This window comes from Aptenodytes forsteri, unplaced genomic scaffold, assembly GCF_000699145.1.
Source record: "Aptenodytes forsteri isolate BGI_AS27 unplaced genomic scaffold, ASM69914v1 Scaffold324, whole genome shotgun sequence".
In the NCBI taxonomy this organism is placed as follows: Eukaryota; Metazoa; Chordata; class Aves; order Sphenisciformes; family Spheniscidae; genus Aptenodytes; species Aptenodytes forsteri.
In genome coordinates, this window is record NW_008795485.1 from 1,887,382 (window position 1) to 1,896,455 (window position 9,074).

The following is a 9,074-nucleotide window of genomic DNA, read 5'->3' on the forward strand; positions in this document are numbered from 1 at the left end:
CGGGGGGGCTTGGCCGCCACGGCGGTGGGGGGGCCCGTGGAGGCGAGATCCTGGTCTGGCACGGAGCACTGAGGCAGACCCAACAGACGGCAAAGCTGCGCTTGGGGTCCCACACAGCGCGGGTGCGTGAGGTGCGGGCAGATGCCTTGCGCATCCATATTCCCACCTCCCTGCCTTTCTCCTTCGCTTGCTTCTTCTCGCTTCCCCAGCCCGACTCGTCTCCCTTCTGCCTCCTTCTACCCGTTCGCTTCCATTGAGCCTCTGACAAGATAATAACTCACCAGAAAGCGAACACATGTTCCCAAATTAATTACGTGCCACTGTCCCCCGGCTCGCCACTGCAGCCATGTTCAGGTCTCTAGGACACATCGCTTATGGCTTTCCCTGCCTGAACGCGGCCCGCGATGCCATTAAAAAAGCTTCGCCGAAGTGGGAGCGAGGCACTGCTCTCTGCCGCTGCGTCCTGCCAGCGACCCGCGGTGCACTGAGCGAGGCAAGCAGCGCGGCTACCGTCACTGCTTCTGTGCACCGTGCTAGCTCCTGAGGACCACAACCCTAACGAAGCACTCCCTGCCCCTGCTCCGAGCCACGCGCCACATCGTGCCACCCGCACGGCATGCAGCGCCCAGCAGCAATGGCGTATCTTTCATGCTGCCACGTGCCCATGCCGACTCCCCGCACCTTGGACCAAGGTGAGCCAGCCCAGCCGTCCAGGGCTGCGATATTTCCACCTCTAAAGCTCAAAGGTGCAACCTCAGCAATCGTCCCGCAATGGGTTTGATCTCTGGATGCCCGGAGTCCCAGGGCCGGTCCCGAGGTGCCACCCTGCCTGCTACGCCGTGCCGCTGCATTTTCCGGGCACCGATCCTACTAGCCAGGATCAGCCAGAGAAGGAGAATATTTTATGGAGATAATTTTATTAAAATGTTTACAACAATGCAGATATTGACATCTCACTTCAATCAATAGCACAATTTATTGTCCTTCAAGGTGAACATTAAGCCAAGCTGCCCATTAGTCAATATTTACCTCCAAGGTCTATAAATCTTTATATGGGCTTCAGTGGATGGTGACAGCAGCTGATTCCAGATAAGTAAAAGTAAGAGCGTGAAACATCGCTCCTTTTGGAGGTGAAATAGTAACTAGTTAATTACAGTCCCTACAGCGATTCTGAACTATCAATTTATGGCCACTTCTGGCAATAAAAATTAACATCGCGCAGACTCCCGGCTCCAAGTGACGCGCTAAAACCGAGAACCATATATTTCAAATGTCACTCTGATGCGGTAGTGATGGCCGTCCTATAACAGTTTATAGTAAATAAATAAAACACACAAAGGTAGTAAGAGCGAACTGTCGGTACCCGAGACCCGCTTCACCTCTCCTCCGCTGTGGCAGCGGGCGGAAAAGTGCAGGGCGGGTGATTTAGTAGCGTCGCACGGGCAGCTCGGCTCCCGCTGTGCAGGGAAGGAGGTGGGGGAAGGAATCACCCCAAACCCGGGCTCTCAAAGCAGGTAGGACAGCCCTGGTGACATGGGTAAAGAAGAGCTAAGGCTGCCTCCAGCACACGCCCTGGCCGAAGATGGGGGAAGCACCTGCTTCACCTCTTATTAATCAGTATTACCCGCTCCTGATTGCTCAATTAACACATACAGAACGAAGTTCAGGCAGTTCAAAAATTCCCTTTCCCTTTTTCTTTTGATCCAGGTGAATGACACCAGGTAGGGCAGCTTCCCCTCCGTGCACCCCCTCTTTCTGACTCCCTGGTGCTGGCTTAACGCCGCCACGCTCCAGCGGAGAAAGACTGGGGGTAATTAACCTGCTGGAAATCATCCAGAGCAATCATTAAAATAATGATTTTTTTAAGATTACCCTATCGACCCAGGCAAGCACGGCATGCTCCTCTCCTCCTCTTGTGAATATTACATCCCCGTATCACAGGTTCCAGCCCATTTCCATCTGCGACCCCCCTTAGAGGAGTGATCCCTTTAGAAAGCACACCTACATGACCAGCATACGGCAGATATTGGGTACGAACCTCCTCTTCCTCATTTTTCACAAGCCTTCAGAAGAAGGGACCGTAACCCCAGAAACAGGCACGCAGCGTATCAAAGACTGCATCGTGCTTACACGGGGCCAAGTCTCTCTCTTTTTGAGGTTTCCCGACGACAAGGAAAGAAATCTCGCCTCTTACATGTGTTTCCATGTTAATTAGCATGTTTCCATGGCCTGATGTTGTGCAGAGCCCCAGGGGATGGTGCTCTCGCTGCCTGGCTTTTGCGCGGCGCTCAAGGCTGCGGGAGCTTTGCAGTAGTTCCCTCCGCTGCTGCAGCCTGGGGTCCCTCCTCATCCTCACGCCCCAGGGGCGGTAACCAGGACCAGTTGTGCCCGGTGTCACCAAAGAGAGGGGAAACATCACGTTGTCCTTACTCCTACCCTTCATTAAATTGGATTCGGCAGAACTCTCACAGCCAATTTTGCTCCGTGCCCTCGTGCGCGGCGGTACAGGCTGCGAGGGAGAGGGGTGGCCAGTGCTGACCGCTGCGCCGAGGGCTCCCAACGCACCCCAGGCAGGTGCAAGCTAAGCGATAGATCCACGCTTGCCATAAAGTCCCTCTCCTGCACTGGTATCAGTGTCCCCTCCTCCCCTGGGCTGCGGGAGCCTCTCCTCGTGCATGGCCATGCAGCACTGCGGCTTCTCTTCTCCTTGCAACTATTTTGGGCATAACGGGGAGCCGATGGTGCCTCGCGTTTCTCCTTGAGATGCGACGGAGGAGCCTCCTGGGCATGATTTTGGGCTGACATGAGCAGAGGTGAGTATTTCTGGAAGCCCCATCTCTGGCTGCCCGTGAGCACAGGGACAGGACACGGGGATTTCCACGGGCCCCCTCGGAACACAACCGCCAACTGGGAGCCATCACGAAGGCTGCGGCTCTGCAGCCTGCTGCCAAACCTCCGCTTTTTGCTGCCAGGGAAGACATTTTCTTCAACTTCTCGCGCTATTCAGAGCTCGATCTGAGACAGGACCCACCTTTGTGGCTGCGTTTGCTCAGTGCATCTACAGTCAACCCCAGGACCATGTTTGGGGCTCACATGTCCTACAACAACTCAAATATTTAACCATTAAGTGGGCGTGTGCAGCACATCTCACTAGTCACTGGGACATGCAACTTGCAGAGACCCTCCAGATGCCACCACGTCGCCTGCCTACATTCACGGCCTATAGCCTATATTCAGCATCCACACCACGGACAGCCAAAGGATGGCACGGGGAGCCGAAACGTGCCGGGCTTCCCTGGCACAGCCACCTCGCCGCCGTGCTCTGCGTCCGGGGCCGGACCTCCCGTGCAAAGCCGTGCTGTGGCATGCCGGGGATGCCTGCCCGGTCCGCTCGCCTCGCCGGCGCTGCGCAGCACAGCCGAGTTGGTTGAGCCGCCCATTAGAGCACCATTGTGAAGAGTTTTTAGCTTATAAGTCCTTGAAAGTTTCCCACTGTGACTCGTCAAACAAGATCTTTTTCACTTTTCCTCTCTTCTCCGCTAACAATATTTATACTCATTTCTTTTATTGAAATCTATCTGCCGCCCGTTCTATTAAAGCCTCCTGAGTGGCAGCTCCTATTCTCCGGAGCCAATCTATTCTCCAGACAAACCAGACAAAGAGGTACAAGCAGTCTATCTTCTATTGTGCTTCCCGGCCTTCGGCTCTCAAATCTTCCATCTCAAAAAGGCATGTCAGAGACGCCTCCACGCAAGAGATTGGAATCCCGGGCTGCATGGGGGCTTCCTGGCGCCGGCCGGGCTCGCTGACTTCCCTCTCCGGGCGAGCATCTCTGGGGAGATGCTGCTGCGGTACCCGTGATCCCTCGGGGACGCTTCTCCCCCATCCCCTGTGCACCGCAAGTCATCCTTAAACGTGGTTCGTTGCCGTCAGGCGGCTGCTGCACATGCACGGCTCGCTGCTGCCGGGATGTTTGCACGCCTCAGACAACTTATTTGTTACCGGGAATAAAAGAGGAGCATTAAACCCTTTGTTTGTAAGAAGTAGTTCCTTGGGAAATAAAAGGATTATGGAAATTAATATTTAAAGAAACAAAACAAAACAACTCGGGGACCAACCACCCTTGAACGAGGCTCTAACTCAGGAGCAAACGAGTTGAATAAAGAATGAGCCCTTTTGTTTCGGCGCAAGGGAGAGCCGGGCTAGCTCGGCGGCAGCTCAGGGCTCGGCAAACTGGCAGCGACCATCCTCAGCCTCTCCCAGCCCCTGCCTCCTCCCGGGGTGCCGGTAAGGATCCCGAGCTCCAGGAAAAGGTCTGGACAGCACGTGCCACCGTATTAGAGCAAATTAGCAACGGTTGCAGTTCACAAAGCGCCTAAGTGGTGTCAGATCTGTAGCAAAGATGGGTGTAGGGCTCATTAGAGAGCTGCTATTTCTTAACGATACTCATGCATTATTCGTAAGCACAGAGCCAGACATCATCCTCTTCGGCCCCTGGGGTCCACCTGCTCAGAGGGCAAGGAGGTGGCCCTCGTGGTGGCACTAGGAGGGACGGATGCTCCTAGAGGAAAGGTTCGGCAGAGGCTGCGACCGGCACCGAGACACCTCCCACGCAGCTTTTCTGCCTCCTTGCAGGAACGCATGCAAAAGGCACATGAAAACCAAATATCGAGGCTCCCACAGCCTCTCCAGAGAGTTACTGATGAGACAGCATCTCCTGGCAGCTCCGTGCTCCCGCTCGAGCACTGATGCTGCTCTCGGGGCACCCGAGCCGCTCTTCCTCCCATGCTCTCTCTCGCAGCCTAGAGCCAGACCCTAATGAGCTGCCCAACAAGAAGTCCTCTCTCCTTTCTTTCCTCGCTCCTCCTTCCTCCCCACGATTTTTTCCCTGTTGCCGCTTGCAAGGTGAGAGAGGACGGCGTCGCCAGAATGAAAGATTCTCCTGCATGCCCTCTCCCAGCAGCGGTGCTGCTCTCGGGGCACCTGAGCCGCTCTTCCTCCCATGCTCTCTCTCGCAGCCTAGAGCCAGACCCTAATGAGCTGCCCAACAAGAAGTCCTCTCTCCTTTCTTTCCTCGCTCCTCCTTCCTCCCCACGATTTTTTCCCTGTTGCCGCTTGCAAGGTGAGAGAGGACGGCGTCGCCAGAATGAAAGATTCTCCTGCATGCCCTCTCCCAGCAGCGGCCCTAATTCATTTTTCATGGCCCCTTGCAGTGACAAAAGCCGCTGCTTCTCTCTTGTAAGTGTGCGCCATGCAATAAGTCAAAGCTGATGTGCATTTTCCCCCCGGGTGCCAAAGCTGTGCTTTTCATTTAATTTGTCCTGTTGTTTGGCTCCCAGCCTTTGACGGTGAGTTCCTTTGGAGAGGCGGCAAGGTAGGGCCCCATACGCACGGAGGGGCTGCCTGACAGATGGGGTACAGTGGGTAGTGTTTAAATAATTTGCTGCAATGATACCAAGATGTTGGAGAGTGACAGATGCTGCCGGAGAAAATCGCTCAGACAAACACATGCATCCTGTTTGCGGGAGCGCTGCTCCTCGATTAAATCCTGTTGCAACTTGGCTTTCCTGGAGTCCATCCCATTTCTGGCAGCTTTCTCGCTGTCTCTAGGAGAAGCTGTAGTGCACAAGGCTTGGCGAGGAGAGATAACACCAAGAAATGAGGTGCTCCTGCCTGCTATTTGCAGGACTTCTTGCAAAGCACCCCCCAAAAAATACCCAGCTAGGATACTGATGGCGAGATCCACCGCATCCCCTCCCAACCACGTGGCCCCTGCGTGCAACCGGCATTGCTCTGCAGGCGAGAGCGTCCCCGTCCCCAGCCAAACTCGAGGAGCCCCGCTTTCCTCCGGATTTGTCTGAAAAACAGCTGCTGGCAGCCAGGCCCGTAGGGTCCCCTCTGGCTGCAAATTTAAACCCAAAGGCTTTCTCCGTAGGACAAGCTCTTAAGAAGCAATCGCGATCCAAAGCGTTAAATGGCTGTAACCTCAGTTAAGCTGTATTTCAGCCGCATTAAGAAAATATCCCTAGGATGGGAAGCAAGTGGCATAACGGCATTAGAGTGAAAAAATAAGCATCAAGTGCCGGCTAAATCCATCCCCAGCCCTGGCAAGAAGTCACAGGGATCTGGGAAACTTTCCCTTCGCCCTGCGTATCCCTGCACGTGGCTCCCAGCAAGCCCAGATGCGGCTTTCTGCAGATGGGGCGTATTTTCCTTCCCTCCTCTTCCCCTGGGACCCCCTGACTCCTCTTCACCCCCCAGAACCGTCTGAATCACGGCAGGGTGAAGCTCGCTGTCTCCTCTCCCTCATCTTTAGCCCATCTTTATTTTTTCAGACACGCTATTTTCCAGCCCAGTGGCCTTGCTCTGTCCCTCGTGTTTTATGGCACTGATGTCTCCATTTCTGGAGGATCATTCACAATATTGCGGCTTATTGAGAGGAGCTGGGGAAATACATGGGTGGCGAGATGGATGGGCTCGGCATGGCGAGGATGCTGTGAGCCTGGGGTGGGGAGATGGGGAGCGGGGGGCCGTGCCAGGAATTGCAGGGACGGGTGACGCTGGCCTCCGGGCACTGGGAGGGACTTGGAACAGGGGGACCGGAGACGGGGCTGAGCCCCCTTGCTCGAGCCCATCGTGCCCTCTCTAGGCCTCCTGTGAAGGTATCGGCCCCGCTACAGGCGCCGGGAGGGCAGCGAGAGGCATTGCTCTGCAAGGGAAAAGCCATTTTAAATAACAGCAGTGTATCACAGGAAGGGGAAAAACCCATGGGCTACGGCATTGCTCCAGCTTTAAATTATACTGTAGGAGGATAAAAATACAAGAGAGGAAGACAGAGAGAGAGACCAGGAGGAAAAAGAATTGCCATTGTTTTACCAAGCAGATGGGAAAGTTCAGGGGATCAGAAAAAGACTATTATTATCTTGACTCGACCGAGAGAAGATGGGAAAGGAACAGGCATTTTTTTCCCCCGCAGTGAGGAATGCTGTGGCAGAAGTCATTTCAGCAAAGAGTCGGAAGGAAACGGTGCCATCGGCTCCGGGCAGTGCCTGAGTTATCCCCGCAGCCTGGGCACACCACCGGGATTTGGCTTTTTGTCCCCTCCCCCCTGGCAGCGACACCGCATCGCGCACGGCTATTGCAAGGACGGGACGGTGGGGGCAGGGGAGGGGTAACCGTTGGCTTTTTCCCCTCCCCCCTGGCAGCGACACCGCATCGCGCACGGCTATTGCAAGGACGGGACGGTGGGGGCAGGGGTAACTGGGGCGCACGTCACGTGCTGTGCCACCAGATGTGCCCGCTGCCAGTGGCACTGCAGCTGTGGGCACCCCTCCGTGGCACCACCGGCCCCGGCTGCCTGCCCAGCCTCGCTGGCAGGACCACCTGCCCCAACTACGCAAAATCCTGCTGCCCTGCCCCAGCGCGACCGTTCGTTTTGCTACAAACCATTAAAGAATACACTAAATACACAACAAACCTCCCCACTTCTCCCGCTGGACATGTAACCACATGCAGAACACGATTTTTCCCCCCCACCTCCAACTTATGTGACAAGCCCTTTTCCTGCGTGTGCAACGGTGCCTGCAGCTCCGGGGCTATTCACTGCTGTTCTTTAGCTTGGTACCGGGCAGCCAAGCAGCTCTGGCTCGCAAGCACGTTTCAGCTCCTTGCCCATACGAGCGCAGCAGCGCTTCTCAGCCTCACCAGAGACAAGGAAACTCTCTTTCTACCCGTGGTTCAGGCTAGGGGAAGGGCACAGCCCCAAAGCCCGCGGCACTGGCCAAGCACAGACACCAACAACTGATTTACAAACCGGAGCAGACACTGGTGCAACATCTTCCCTGCCAAGTATCAAGGTCGTGGGACAGGGAAACGAGGAGGTGGAGTGCAGATCTGCTCCGTCGGAGCATCCTTCGCCCACCAACATCCCTCCTTGCAGCCGGTCTCTTTGCCACTCTCCAACTTTTCTCCCTTCCCCTCCAGCATATTTTGCATGGTTTCTTTCTCTCCTTCCCCTTTCCCCTTTCCTCCCTCCACCGCGCGGTCCTTCCCTCGCTCCCAAGACCTCGCCTTGCCACCTTTCCTTCTCTGCACCCACGTCTCTCCCGCGCCCCCGGGACACGGAGAGGGGCTGGCAACCTGCCCTGCCTAATCCTGTGGCTACCGACTCCTCGGGCACTTAATATTCACGACAGAGAGAAACATTTCACGGCGAATTGGACGCACATTCAACTGGAAATGGAAATTTTATGACTCTTCTCACTCTGCGCCGCAGATTACACCAGCTGAGAAAACATGGAAGCAAATGAACAACCTGTGAACTGTAAAGTATATTAATAATGAAATCACAGCCAGGGAAATGAAGGCTTTATTCTGTTTATATTCTGCTCCATTAATGGAGAGCGCTCGCGCTAGCTCCACCCCATTAGCCGGCAATCTGCACCGAGGAAGAGCGCAAGGATGGCAGAGGAATGGCGGCGGGGAGCGGAGCGGGGACAAAAAACCTCCTTCCCACCGGGGCAAGTTTCACAAGGGCAGGAGTTCGGCTCAGAGCACTTCTTTGCGCTGCCTCCACCGACGGACGGTGCGGGCAGGCGAATGCGGGGGATGTCTTTGGCCTCGGCGCCCTGTCCCGTGCAAGCTCGGCGAGCAGAGCAGATATTGCAAGAGAAGGAAGGGAGCAGAACGCAATGCTGGGAAGAAGAGGAGCGTGAATTCAGGGGAAAAATCAGCTCCAACACCACCAGAAGCCCCCCAGCAAGGTGCCGGCGCCAGGAAAATCATCCACGCGCAGCCTCGCGGCAGAGCCGCGCTTCCTCCCTGTGCTGCTCATTCCCGTGGCCCGCCTGCTGGGGTTTGAGCATCTCCACCACCTCTCCAGGCATCCTTCCCACCCCTCGTCACGATGTCCCGTCCCTCCGGGGATGGACCTACCCCACTTGCGCACCCGCAGCCCCGAGGCCACGCTGATGGTTGCGGAAGAGCGGCGGCAGACCGAGCCGGGCTAGCAGGGTTTGGGCAAATAAATATTTCAGTGCTATTCCCCCACAGCCAGCCCTGCCCTTGGCTCGAGA

General features: G+C 55.8%; 1 protein-coding gene across 1 annotated transcript in view; it reads right to left on the minus strand.

Annotated features, from left to right (window-relative positions):
* Positions 1-9,074, minus strand: part of LOC103900603 (protein CEPU-1) — a 153,451-nt gene that overhangs the window by 13,376 nt on the left and 131,001 nt on the right. The gene's annotated exons all lie outside the window — the stretch shown is intronic.